The 14,960-nt window shown below is 39.4% G+C and overlaps 1 pseudogene; it reads left to right on the forward strand.

Annotated features, from left to right (window-relative positions):
• The first annotated feature begins 7,929 nt into the window (after positions 1-7,929).
• On the forward strand, positions 7,930-9,232 carry LOC110221640 (large ribosomal subunit protein uL1 pseudogene; annotated as a pseudogene).
• The last annotated feature ends 5,728 nt before the right edge of the window (positions 9,233-14,960 follow it).

Consider the following 14,960-nt stretch of genomic DNA (forward strand, 5'->3'; position numbering starts at 1 on the left):
CTTCCAAGGTGGTATGATAAGGGGCGAGGTGTTTACTCCTTTCCTGGCCTGTGACCACAAGTATTCCTTTCTGTCCTGTAACTGTGAGGAGGGGTTCCTCTCTACAGCCACCATAAGCTCCACCACGCCAGCATTCCTCCTCACCCCAGCACTGCCACCCAGAACTGTGACCCAGATCCACACACGGGCAAAGCAAGAGATTCCTGCCTCAGTATTGGCAAACAGATCCCTGCAGTCCCTCTTTGATCAGCCACTGGATTCCCCCTCAGTCTGTGGGCTGGAAGCTTGGGAAGCAGCTACCCCCTCCCCCCCAGCCACGCTCTTGGAGAATGAAGCTGAAACCCCACCTTCCTTTCTCAGCACCGACAGGAAACAGACTTTTCCCACTGACCTTCAAAGTTGTCTTTGGCATTAGTGGATTGAGGGGTCTGGAATCCTCCATAGCTTCCCGTGATTCAGTCCTCTGAGGCTTGCTCCAGGTTTGCTGAGGCCTGCGCACCCACGCCATGCTGCGCTGTGCTCCCAGCCCAGCGCAATACACCTTTCTGATCAATCATCCAGGTTATCTTGGGCTGGAAATTTGTTTCACTCTGTCTTTTTGTGGGTTCTGCTGCTTCAGAATTTGTTTAGAGCCATTTTTTATGAGTATTTGGAGCGGTTTGGGGGAGAGCTCAAGCAAGTCACTGCTTTCACTCCACCATCTTGGCTCCTCCCCCCTAGATATTGATATTTATAAAAATAATTTCTAAACTTTAAGGTGCTATATAAATGTTAATGTGCAGCTAGGTGGCACAGTGAATAGAATGCTGGGCTGGGGACTCATCTTCCTGAGTTCAAATCTGGCCTCAGACACTTACCAGCTGTGTGACCCTGGGCTAGTTACTTAACCCTGTTTGCCTCAGTTTCCTCAGCTGTAAAATGAGCTGGAGAAGGAAATGGCAAACCGCTCCAGTATCTTTGCTAAGAAAACCCCTAACAGGGTCATGGACAGTCAGTCATGACTGAAACAACTGAACAACAGCAATACCATAGATATTAATGGTTATCATAATTCCCATGGCAGCCCATTCCTACATTTCCCCTACCACTTCCCACCACAAATAACTCACAACAGCAATAACTCATATTTCTATAGTACTTTGCTTGAATGCTGATAATTTAATGGACCTCATTAATGTGAGTGTTTCTTCCCCTGGGGAAGATTATAACCCATCTATGTGTTATCATTCTGTCTAGTTCTCATTCATGTTCTTCAATATATCTTCTTTTTCTTTTCTTCACCCAATTTGATGGCATTTAATTTTTTCCAATTACATGTAAAGATAGTTTTCAACATTCACTTTTATAAGATTTTGAGTTCCAATTTTTTTCTCCCTTCTTCTCTCTCCTTCCCTGCTCCCCAAGACAGCAAGCAATCTGATAAAGGCTATACATGTACAATCATATTAAACATATTTCCACATTAGTCACATTGTGAAAGAAGAATCAGAACAAAAGGGAAAAAACCAAGAGAAAGAAAAAACAACAACAAAAAATAAAATAATATGCTTCAATCTGCACTCAGACTCCATAGTTCTTTCTCTGGATAATATGTCCCATCATGCATCTTTTGGAATTGTCTTAGAGCATTGCTTTGTCTTCTGTAGAGAACCTGATCAACAGTGCCTGTTTTTGTACTTAGGAAGCCTCCTGTCCGCCATGCTGGAGTCCTTCCTCCAGTTTTGATCTGTTTTCTGGGTCCCTGACTACTTGGACTATCTATAATATCGCCCTCTTACTATAAGAGCCATCCACTTTTTTCAGATTCTATACTTTCTGGATAAGTCATTGTACTTACTGAAAGGCAGCATGGCAAAATGGATGGAAGGATAGCCTCTGAGTCAGGAAAACTCAGAGGTGTAAGTCCTGTCTGATGTATACAGGCTGTGTGACTTCAGGTAAATTACTTTACCTCTTAGTAGCCATAGGAAATTCTCAAAGACTCTTAAGTTGCAGAGCAGCATTTCCTCTTAGGAGTTCCCTACACAAGAACACAAGAATTTATTAAGCACCCACTCTGTGCCAGACACTGTGCTAAGTGCTCTACAAATATTATCTTGTTTGATCCTCACAATGACTCTGGGAGATGGGTGCTGCAATTATCCCCATTTTATAGTCCAGGAACCTGAGGTTAAGTGATAGAAAAGGCTAAATGACTTGCCTAGTGTCATACAGCTAGTAGGTATCTGAGGCTGACTTTGAACTCTGGTCTTCCTGACTCCAGGCTCAGCCCACTGCAATTTAGCTGTACAGATTAACACCCCCCCAAAAAAATCTATACCCCATCTTATGCATATGTCTTCATTAGAAATGTGTTGCAGCTTACTTGCAGCTACAATTCATCTCTTCATGGGACTTTTACAGGTTTACCTGCATCTCTATTCTTTGGAGATTGTGGCATGCTTTGGTATTCAACCATAAAGCATCAGTGGTAAACATTTGTCTTAAGAAGATAAATCTTGAGGGACCCAAGATGGTGGAGTAAAAGAAGTGACCTGCTTGAGCTCTCCCCTAAACCCCTCCAAATTCCTGTAAAAATGGCTCTAAACAAATTCTGGAGCAGCAGAACCCACAAAAAGACAGAGTGAAACAAATTTCCAGCCTGAGACACCCTGGATGGTTGCTTGGAAAGCTCTTCTGCACCAGGCTGGGAGAGGACCACAGTTCAGCATAGGCCATGCAGGAAAAGACCAGGCCTCAGCAAACCTGGAGCAGCCCTCAAGGAATTGAATCAAGAGGAACTGTGGTTGTGTTTCCAGACTTTTCAACCCACAAACACAAAAGACAACTTAGAAGGTCAGTAAGGAAGGTCTGTTGGACCATAGTAAGAGAAGCTCAGTCTGGCCTCAGTCCTGGAGCAGCCCCAGGACAGTGGCTGCTTCTAGAGCTCTCAGGCCACAGACAGAGTGGGGATCAAGTGGCTGATCAGAGGGGGATTGCAAGGATCTCTTTGTTGGTGCTGAGGCAGGATTCTCTTGCTTTGCCTGTGCTTGGATTGGGGCCACAGTTCTGAGTGGTGGTACTAGGGCAAGGAGGAGTGCTGGCATGGTGGAGCTTGTGGTGGTGGTGGTGAAAAGTGAATCCTTCTCACAATTCCAAGGCAGAGAAGAGTGCTTGTGGTCTTTCATAGTCCAGGAAGGGAGTAAACACTTCGCCTTTGATCATACCACCTTGTGAGAACTGAAAATTTACAGGTCCCTACAAGTATCTCTGAAAACAGCTGCACAAAACCCCTGAAGCTTGGGACAGTACATTCTCCACACTGGAAGCAGACCCTTACCTTAACAAAGAGTTTAAAACTCAAGTAATTGGCTGGGAAAATGAGCAAACAGCACAAAAAAAGCCAGACCATAGAACCTTACTTTGGTGACAAAGAAGATCAAAACATACAACCAGAAGAAGACAACAAAGTCAAAGCTCCTATATCCAAAGCCTCTAACAAAAATATGAATCAGTCCCAGGCCATGGAAGAGCTCAAAAAGGATTTTGAGAAGCAATAAGAGAAGTAGAGGAAAAACTGGGAAGAGAAATGAGAGTGATGCAAGAAAATCATGAAAAACAAGTCAACAGCTCTCTAAAGGAGGCCCAAAAATACTGAAGAAAATTACACCTTAAAAAATAGCCTAGCCCAAATGGCAAAAGAGATCCAAAAAGCCAATGAGGAGAAGAATGCCTTCAAAAGCAGAACTAGCCAAATGGAAAAAGAAGTCCAAAACATCACTGAAGAAAATACTTCCTTAAAAATAAGAATGGAGCAAATGGAAGCTAATGACTTTATGAGAAATCAAGAAATTGTAAAACAAAACCAAAAGAATGAAAAATTAGAAGACTGAAATATCTCATTAGAAAAACAACTGACCTGGAAAATGGATCCAGGAGAGAGAATTTAAAAATTATTGGACTACTTGAAAGCCATGACCAAAAAAGAACCTAGACATCATCTTCCAAGTAATTATCAAGGAAAACTGCCCTGATATTCTAGAACCAGAGGTTAAAATAGAAATGGAAAGAATCCACCCATCACTTCTTGAAAGAGATCCCCAAAAGAAAACTTCTAGAAATATTATTGATTCCAGAGTTCCCAGGTCAAGGAGAAAATATTGCAAGCAGCCAGAAAGAAACAATTCAAGTTTTGTGGAAACACAATCAGGATAACACAAGATTTAGCAGTTACATTAAAGGACTGCATGACTTGGAATATGGTATTCTGGAGGGCAAAGGAGCCAGGATTACAACCAAGAATCACTATCCAGTAAAACTGAGTATTATCCTTTAGGGGAAAAATGGACATTCAGTGAAATAGAGGACTTTCAAGCATTCTTGATGAAAAGACCAGAGCTGAATAGAAAATTTGACTTTCAAATACAAGACTGAAGAGAAGCATGAAAAGGTAAACAGGAAAGAGAAATCATAAGGAACTTATTAAAATTGAACTATTTACATTCCTACATGGAAAGATCATATTTGTAACTCATGAGACCTTTGTCAATATTAGGGTAGTTGGAAAAAAATTATATGTATGTATGTACGTGTGTATATGTGTGTGTGTGTGTGTGTATACACAACACACACATATATATACATATATATGTACATATACACACACATATATATACATATATATGTATATGTACACACACACATATATACATATATATGATATATATACACATATACTCACACATACATATCTCTATATATACATATGGATAGGTAGATATAGATAGAGGACACAAGGTAAGTTGAAGATGAAGGGGTGATATCTAAAAAATAAAATTAAGGGGTGAGAGAGAATTATACTGGGAGAAGGAGAAACGGAGAGGTAGAATGGGATAAATTATCTCACATAAAACAGACAAGAAAAAGCTTTTACAGTGGAGGGGAAGTGGGGGGAAAGTGAGAAGGAATGAGTGAATCTTATTCTCATTGGATTTGACTTAAAGAGGGAATAACATACACACTCAATTGGGTATGGAAATCTATCTTACCCTACAGCAAAATAGGGGGAGAAGGGGACAACAGAGTGGGGGCATGACAGAAGGGAGGGCAGATTGGGGAGTGGGTAATCAGAAGTAAACACTTCTGAGGAGAGACAGGGCAAAAAGAGAGAATAGAATAAATGGGGTGGGGTAGGATAGGATGAAGGGAAATATAGTTAGTTTTTCACAACATGACTACTATGGAAGTGTTTTGCATAACTATACACGTATAATCTGTATCGAGTTGCTTGCCATCTCAGTGTGGGTGGGTGAGCGTGGAGGAAGGGAGAGAATTTGGAACCCAAAGTTTTAAAAACAAATGTTAAAAAATATTTTTACATGTTACTGGGAAATAAAATATACAGGCAATGGAGTGTAGAAATCTATCCTGCTCTACAGGAAAATAGAAGGGGAAGAGGATAAGAGAAGGTGGGGGTAGTGATAGAAGAAGGCAGATTAGGGGAAGGGTATTCAGAATGCACGCTATCTTGGAGGAGGGATGAGATAGGGAAAATTTGGAACTCAAAATCTTGTGGAAGTGAATGTTGAAAACAAAAAATAAAAATATAAAAATATAAAAAAATGAAAAAAATAAAATAAAGAAGAAGATATATCTTTTTTTCTTTCTGAGGAACAACCTGGAATCCTTGGAAAATCTGAAAAATTGACCAAATATAATTGCAGACTGTTCTTTACCTCTCATACACTTTTTTGGTTCATTGCCCAACTGCAGTGCCTGTTCCAGATGCATGCGTTGATGTCCTAACACAATGGCTGGCCATTAGCTGCGTGTCCTTGACTGGGCAATTAACAAATTTCTACTTGAATGCTTTGTTGTGGAACAGAGGTAATTCTGGGTTCCAAAGGAGGATTGTAAGTTCTGACTGGTCCCATTATCCTGAAAACTTAGTGACAAGACTGGACCTAATGTGTGAAGGCTATCCTGGCTAAATACCTAGAGGTTTTTTATCAGTAGGTTGGCCACTAGGCCACCAGGCCACTAGTTGTTGTTGTTGTTTCTTATATATTTATTTGAAACATTCATTCATAAAAATTTTGAGCTCCAAGCTCTTTCCCTCCTTCAAACCCTTAACCTCACCCCTTTCAAAAGCAAGCAATATGATATCACTTATACATGTGAAGTCATGCAAAACGTATTTCCATACTAGCCATTTTTCAAAAAACCCAAAAACAAAAACCCCGCAAAAAACGACAAAACAAGAAAAATAGGAAAAGTGAAAAAAAAGTACGCTTCCATCTATATTGACTCCATCAATTCTTTCTCTAGAGGTGGATAGCATTTTTCATCATGGGTCCTTTGGAATTATCTTGGATTATTGTCTTGATCAGAGTATCTAAGTCTTTCACAGCTGCTCATTATTACAATATGGCTGTTTCTGTGTACAATGATCTCCTGGTTCTGCTCATTTCACTTTGCATCAGTTCATATAAGCCATCCTTAGTTTTTCTGAAACCATCCCATTCATTTCTTATAGTAAATAATATTCCACCACAATCATATACCACAACTTGTTCAGCCATTTCTATCCTCTCAATTTCCAATTCTTTGTTACCCCCCAAGTTGCTGCTATAAATAAATAAATAAATAAATAAATGCACACACACACACACACACACACACACACACACACGTATGTCCTTTTCCCTTTTCTTTGATCTCCTTGAGATATAGACCTAGTAGTGGTATTGCAAGGTTGAAGAGTATACAGTAGTTTTTAACCCTTTGGGCATAGTTCTAAAATATTTTCCAGAATGGTTGGACCAGTTCACAACTCCACCAACAGTTCATTAGTGTTAGTTGATGAATTGTTTTGCCATGTTTCATGGCAACCCATGAAACAAAAAAAAAACTGAAAATGCACCTCAGTCCCATGTGATCCCTTTTTACTTCTGCAGTGAGGGTGGTGAAGTGGCAGAGGGTGCTAGGACTAACAGTTTTTAGACCATCTACAAATATTTGTATGTGAAATCTTTATATAAATTGACATTCTATTAGGAAAACTGAGCCACATCGATGCAGATATTCTCACAATAAATGAAAAAAGAAGATGGAATAAAGTCACATCTAAATGAAAAGATAAACTCCAAGATTCTCTTTGGGGAGGCGAACAGAGAAGTTATCTAAGTTGATTCCATCATGTGCCCAAAGACAGTAAGTACCATTAATGCATATGACATGTAGTCATCTTGCCTTACAATTCTTATGATGAACATAAATATGCAAAAAATCCCATCACAAAAATATTGAAGCTTACATTCTAACATCTGTTACAGAGTTCAGGGAAGTAGAGAAATTGTTTGAAGAACTTAGTAAGACTCCTCAAATTAAGCAAACACATACTTTGATACTGCATTATTTCAATGCAAAGATGGAGCAGGGAAAACTGGTAAAAATGTTGGAAAATATGGTCACAGATTAAAAAAGAAAAGAGAGTTTGGGCTTACAGTAAACTATACAGAAAATTCATGTCTCTTTCAAAAGAGAGTCAGAAGTTTTGAGTATGGTGAATGATGAACCATAACACTAAAAATGAAATTTGGTTTATCTTAACAGATAGGAAATAATTGCTAATATCATAATCAGATATGTATTTGCAATCAGACCATGGACAGATGCATTATAGCAAACATCGAAATCAGCATCAGATCAGAAGGTTAAATGTAAAGAAAGGGTGGTGAGTTCAATTACATCAGCTTGAACTTGACCTATTCAAATGAACCATTAGTGCTGAAAAATGGGAAACAGAAATAGGCAAAAACATTTCCCTTTATCATCTCCCCTTTTTGGAAAAGTTTAAGCAATACAAGGCACTTAACATGGGGAAGAGAACAAATAAGCCCATCAACCACCTTTGCAGCAGACATTGACTTTGCTAAGCAAATCAGCAACATGACAGCTAACAGTGGTTTAGAAGAAAAACTCACTTGTAATATACTACAAGGTAAGAAGGTAGAAGATGATGAACAGTATTGCCTCATAAAACAGATCACTGCAATACAAGCAAAAACAAATCTACAGAAAGCTTAGTTTGAGAACCAAATGAGATGCATCACTCCCAAACTATTCACATATGAAGCTGACAGGAGAAGAACAAATAGATGGAAAATTGAACAGTGTTCATATAGTAATCTTTTTGCAGCATCAGTGTGAATAGAACCATTGCATTTGGACCATATAATTTCAGATACTGATGTCCTATATGAGGAACTAGAAGGGAACCTCAACACATACCAAAGAATAAGAGCTGAAGGAGACTTATTTTATAATGTATCTCGGAGAGGGGAAGGCAGGAAGGATACCAAAGGAGTAGGATAAATAATGAAAAATATTATCCTCCAAAAGACAACCTTCTGCATATGTAATGAGGCAGCTGGGTGTCACAGTGGATGGCACTCTGGACTTGAAGTCAAGATGAGCTGAGTTCAAACCCTGTCTTAGTCACTAACTTGTTGTATGACCCTGGAAAAGCCAAATTTAGCCTCTGCCTCAGTTTCTTCTTCTGTAAAATAGAAATAATAATAATAGGCCCTGTTTTCCTGGCTTGTGACTGGTAGCCATGAGCAGCAGTCTCTTGTGAAGCACTCTATGAAGCTATGTGAGAGGTCCTGTGTGGAACCTAGTGCAAATGCAGAAAGTTTTTGGAAACTGTGGAGCTGCAGAACAGTCTGAAGAACTATGATCCCCAAAAGGCACCATCAGACTCAAATCCATAAACTGACCTAAATTTTATGTGTGTGTCCTGGGAGACCAGCAGCACTGTGATGAGGCCAAGGCTGTAGAAATACTCCACATGGATATCGAGGCCCTGAAGAAGTTGAATAAAAACGAGCAATTGGTCAAAAAGCTGGCTAAAATGTGTGATGCCCTTTTGGCCTCTGAGTCTTTGATCAGCCAAATCCCTTGAATCCTGGCCCCTAGTCTGAACAAAGCCAATAGATTTCCTTCTCTGCTCACCCATAATGAGAATGTGATGGCAAAGGTCGATGAGGTTAAATCTACTATCATGTTCCAGATGAAGAAGGTGCTGTGTCTGGCAATAGATCTTGGCCATGTGAAGATGACAGATGATGAGCTTGTCTACAGCATCCATCTAGCTGTCAATTTCCTGGTTTTTCTGCTAAAGAAAAACTGACAAAATGTGAAGGCATTGTATATCAAGAGCACCATGGGCAAGCCCCAGCAGCTGTATTAAATCAGCATGGTGTTAATAAATGGCAGAAGCTGCTAATTAATTAATAAATGGCAGAAGCTGCTAATAAAATAAAAATAATAGACCCTGTCTTCTAGAGTTGTTGTGAGGATCAAATAAGATAATATTTATAAAGTACTTTGCAACTCAGAAGGTACTATACAAATGCTAGCAATTATTATTATTATTATTTGCAGAATGACCTATATTTATGTATATGGAATCTTTGATGTAAATATGGGAAAGGTAAAGGTAGGCTTTAAAGAACAGTTATTTATAGCAAACCACATCTTTACAGCCACATAATTGAATGAAAAGTACAGAAAATATGTTCTATTGTATACACACACACACACACACACACACACACACACACACACACACACACACACACACACACACTTGCCTTGGTGAGGCTAAAGTTGATTTCAAGGACCTGGCTGCCCCTTTTGCTTTGTGTTACTTTTCCCAACCATATGTACTGAATTGCAATTCTGAAAGAAGGCTATTTCTAGCACTGCCAGTAACCTTGTGATTCCAAAAGGTGACAAGTTACTAGATATTGACTAGCAGTGAGATATGCTGAGAAACAATTGTGGTGTTCCTCAGAGGAGAGGATGTACCACCCCAGCAGAGGACTACATACTTGCAATGCTAATACCAAAACTATCCTCTCCTTGGCCCAGAGATCTGGACTTGGGAGTTGTACAGGTGGTTCAAGTCAGAGGTGAAATACCTGCTCAGCAATCCCACAGATTGTTTCTTGTCTTAAGTGTTTGTAAATGCATACTTAAGAGTCTTGTGTGTTTTAAGCATTTTTGTAGTGGTAGTGGAAATACAAAGCTGTCTTCTACCTGGTAGCTATGACCTTGTACAGAGTAGCTTCACTGTTAATCCTTTTTGGAGGAAATCAGAGACATGAGCTATTCTTAAGCTTTATTTAAGAGATTTCCCCTGTAATCTCAAGTTGGGGCCATAAAGTCCTTTTCTGGGAAGGAGCATCTCCCGAGATAAAGTTAGCATTGAGATTATAAGGGATTTTGTGATCAATGCAGCCACAGAGATAATGTGTAATTAGTCTTGGATTATTGACAAGGCATAAAAGAGGGAAATGTATGCACATATAGGCACATACATGTATATACACACATATACATACATATTTTTGCCTGCCAAAGGTGTTCACCACTTTTATAGAAGATGTCCTAGGCTCTCCATAAGATTTAAATGGAAGGATTGTTTATTGATGGTAGGCACCCCAGGTGATTGAGCTGAGTTCATCAAGTTCCAATACAGGTCCTCCTTAATGAGATCCATAGTTATTCAATGGAGATTATTCTAGTAATCCCTACAGTAAAAAAATAAAACAAACCAAAAAAAAAACCCTAAATGGATGAAAAATGTCTATAGCTCTTCATGGTTTACAAAGTCTTTTCCTAACAACAGTCTTATGAGGTAAATAGTTTAACTGTTATTATCCTACTTTCTGGATTGGGAAACAGGCTTGGAGGAGGTGTAGTGATTCACCTATGGTTCCATACCTGGCAAATATCAAATGTGGGATTTGCATGCAAGCCTCCTGACTCTAAGAGGAGCGTCCTTTCTATTACAGCACATGTAGATCCCAGAAGAGTTGTATATTTCATCCTGAGTCACTGTAATCTTGTATTGGTATCACTATGTTCTAACACTGTGCCTTGACATGTGACCTTGGTTTTGGATATGAAACAGAAAAATAAAATGGCATATCTACCCTTCACCCAGGGCATTTTTTAAATTGCTACAGATATATCTTTAGTTTTATAGGTCTCATGATAAGTATAAATTCAAGTAAATCCTACATAATTGATGAAATGCTAGCTGTCACTTGCCTCATTAGAAGAGTAGATAAACTTTAAGGATCTCTTGGGTAATGACACATTAAAGAACAGTGTTTTTCTTTTCTCGCCTCTGTTTCTGTAAGTTGTCAATGAACGTACGGTATGTCACATGTTGTGTCTTGACCTCCTTCCTTTACAGTGTGAGTCCTTTGAAGTATAAAGAGTTGAAAAGTTCCATATAATGCTTTTCAGGCCATTGGGGTATTATTTTCTGTGCCTTATACTGAATGGCACTCTAGAACTTCCAAAGAGTGTATAGGATTCTGAACTCAAAACACTTTTACGTTGTCCAGTTTTTGCTTTGTTTTGTTTTACAGAAGGGGAAACTGAGGTCCAGAGAAATGAAGTGATTTGCCCAGGGTCACATTATGATCATAAGGGGTTGGAGTCATTATATTCCAAGTCCATGTTATTTCCCCATGCCATTTGACCTTTCCAAACTTATCAGTCTCATTCCTGGGCCAATGAAGTAGGAGAATCTGGCTCAACAAATGGCATGTGATGAATCCAAAGGCTCAGTGTTCTCATCTTTTCTCTGCTAAGACTGAGCCCAGCAAGCTGGACTTAATTGCAGCAAGAGTTTTTATGTGAATGTCAGTGATGTTGCAATAACTAGCCACAATGGGATAGTCATGGCAATTTCAACCACTGAGTGCCTTTGTTTTTGTGAGCTTGTCTCATGCTTCATTTTATTTGAGTATTTCTGTATGTGTGTCTGTGGTTAGGCATATCTCTTTCCATCCTGGGCCCAAACACTCGCATTGAGGAGGAGATGAAGAACAGAAAGAGAAGCTGGAATATTGACAGAATGATGACATTTCCTTAGCATTTATTATTTTACTGCTTTTGCATGTTGGAAAAAAAAGAATATTCTGGTATGAATTTGTGTCACAGGCATAAGAATAACAATTCCCTAAAAGGGGAAAGAGAGTGTGGATAGAACTGTAGCAAGGTTTATGTAAAAATATTGTATAAATAGGATTATTTGTGATATTTATTTCAGAGCCAAAGACTCACTTAGCCTGATATCCCCAGAGAGGGAAGAAAATTAGCATATTCATTGTGTTTTGGTTACAATTCCAAGGCTAATCACTTATTTGATTAAATAAGGTCCCCTCCTTTTATTGTAGCCTTTACCACATATAAATTAATCTGGATGTGTGGTGAGAGAGAGTTTGGGGAGGAGTACATGGGAGAGAAGAATTTTCTGGTAGGTAAGCAAAAGGCTTGTGAAATTCCAAGGGTCTTATGAAATCAGAATGCATGTTTATTTATTAATGGCAACTAGGCAGAAGTCCATATTTAAAAGCTCTTTAAAATCCAAGAGCAAAAGACTAACTCAAATCACAATAATAATACTAATAACTTCAGAATAATAATAAGCATCATATACTCCAATACTTCAAGGGATCTGGGATTTCATTTCATCCCAGTGGAGATTGCTGCCTATCCACAGTCTGTCATTATTTGATAGTCTTAGCCAATTCTTTACAAAGAGAGTCTACCCAACCCTGGAGGTCTTCCTCTGCCTCTTTTGTAGAATGTAAATGCCTTAGGGGCATGGCTGTCTCATTTTTGTATTTTGTCCCTCACACTTGCTTGGCATATAGGCACTTAATATATGCTTATTGATTGCTATTGACTGTTGATAGATTCTTTTAATATCTGTCCTTTCTGTTACAGCTTATCTTCCATAAAGGAACAGTCTCATTTTCTAGCATATCCATATGCATACACACACACATAGACACATACATACAGTATTATACGCAATTGTGTGCTGGGAAATGTTTAATAACTGACTCTCCAGAAATGTACTGCATGACCACTTTTAAGTTTAATTTACATTTTAAACATTTTTCTCCACCACTTTCTTAAATCTAGATAATCAGTAAAACAATAAACCAAGCCCAGGGGGTGGAGCCAAGATGGCAGAGTGAAAGCAGTGACTTGCTTGAGCTCTCCCCCAAACCGCTCCAAATACTCATAAAAAATGGCTCTAAACAGATTCTGAAGCAGCAGAACCCACAAAAAGACAGAGTGAAACAAATTTCCAGCCCAAGACAACCTGGATGATTGATTAGAAAGGTGTATTGCGCTGGGCTGGGAGTGCAGCACAGCATGGCGTAGGCGCGCAGGCCTCAGCAAACCTGGAGCAGGCCTCAGAGGACTGAATCTCGGGCAGCTGTGGAGGTTTCCAGACTCCTCAATCCACTAATGCCAAAGACAACTTTGAAGGTCAGTGGGAAAAGTCTGTTTCTGTCGGCGCTGAGAAAGGAAGGTGGGGTTTCAGCTTCATTCTCCAAGAGCGTGGCTGGGGGGGAGGGGGTAGCTGCTTCCCAAGCTTCCAGCCCACAGACTGAGGGGGAATCCAGTGGCTGATCAAAGAGGGACTGCAGGGATCTGTTTGCCAATACTGAGGCAGGAATCTCTTGCTTTGCCCGTGTGTGGATCTGGGTCACAGTTCTGGGTGGCAGTGCTGGGGTGAGGAGGAATGCTGGTGTGGTGGAGCTTATGGTGGCTGTAGAGAGGAACCCCTCCTCACAGTTACAGGACAGAAAGGAATACTTGTGGTCACAGGCCAGGAAAGGAGTAAACACCTCGCCCCTTATCATACCACCTTGTGAGAACTGAAAATTTACAGGTCCCTACAAGTATCTCTGAAAACAGCTGTACAAACCCCTGAAGCTTGGGATAGTACATTCCCCACATTGGAAGCAGACTCTTACCTTAACAAAGAGTTTAATACTCAAGTAATTGGCCAGGATCATGAGCAAGCAGTGCAAAAAAGTCAGACTATATTATCTTACTTTGGTGACAAAGAAGATCAAAATATACAACCAGAAGACAACAAAGTCAAAGCTCCTACATCCAAAGCCTCCAAGAAAAATATGAATCAGTGCCAGGCCTTGGAAGAGCTCAAAAGGGATTTTGAGAAGCAAGTAAGGGAAGCAGAGGAAAAACTGGGAAGAGAAATGAGAGTGACGCAAGAAAATCATGAAAAACAAGTCAACAGCTTGCTAAAGGAGACCCCAAAAAATACTGAAGAAAATAACACCTTAAAAAATAGCCTAACCCAAATGGCAAAAGAGGTCCAAAAAGCCAATGAGGAGAAGAATACCCTAAAAAGAAAAATTGGCCAAATGGAAAACGAAGTCCAAAAGCTTGCTGAAGAAAATACTTCCTTAAAAATTAGAATAGAGTAATTGGAAGCTAGTGACTTTATGAGAAATCAAGACACTGTAAAACAAATCCAAAAGAATGAAAAATTAGAAAACAATGTGAAATATCTGATTGGAAAAATAACTGACCTGGAAAATAGATCCAGGAGAGAGAATTTAAAAATTATTGGACTATCTGAAAGCCATGATCAAAAAAAGAGCCTAGACATCATCTTTCAAGAAATTATCAAGGAAAACTGCCCTGATATTAGAACCAGAGGGCAAAATAGAAATTGAAAGAATCCACAGATCTCCTCCTGAAAGAGATCCCCAAAGGAAAACTCCTAGGAATATTATAGCCAAATTCCAGAGTTCCCAGGTCAAGGAGAAAATATTACAAGCTGCCAGAAGGAAACAATTCAAGTACTGTGGAAACACAATCAGGATAACACAAGATTTAGCAGCTTCTACATTAAAGGACCACAGGGCATGGAATATAATATTCCGGAGGGCAAAGGAGATAGGATTACAACCAAGAATCACCTACCCAGCAAAACTGAGTATAATCCTTCAGGGGAAAAAATGGTCATTCAGTGAAATAGAGGACTTTCAAGCATTCCTGATGAAAAGACCAGAGCTGAATAGAAAATTTGAGCTTCAAATACAGGACTCAAGTGGAACATGAAGAGG

Source organism: Phascolarctos cinereus, unplaced genomic scaffold (assembly GCF_003287225.1).
Source record: "Phascolarctos cinereus isolate Bilbo 61053 unplaced genomic scaffold, phaCin_HiC Scaffold_4;HRSCAF=312, whole genome shotgun sequence".
Classification (NCBI taxonomy): domain Eukaryota; kingdom Metazoa; phylum Chordata; class Mammalia; order Diprotodontia; family Phascolarctidae; genus Phascolarctos; species Phascolarctos cinereus.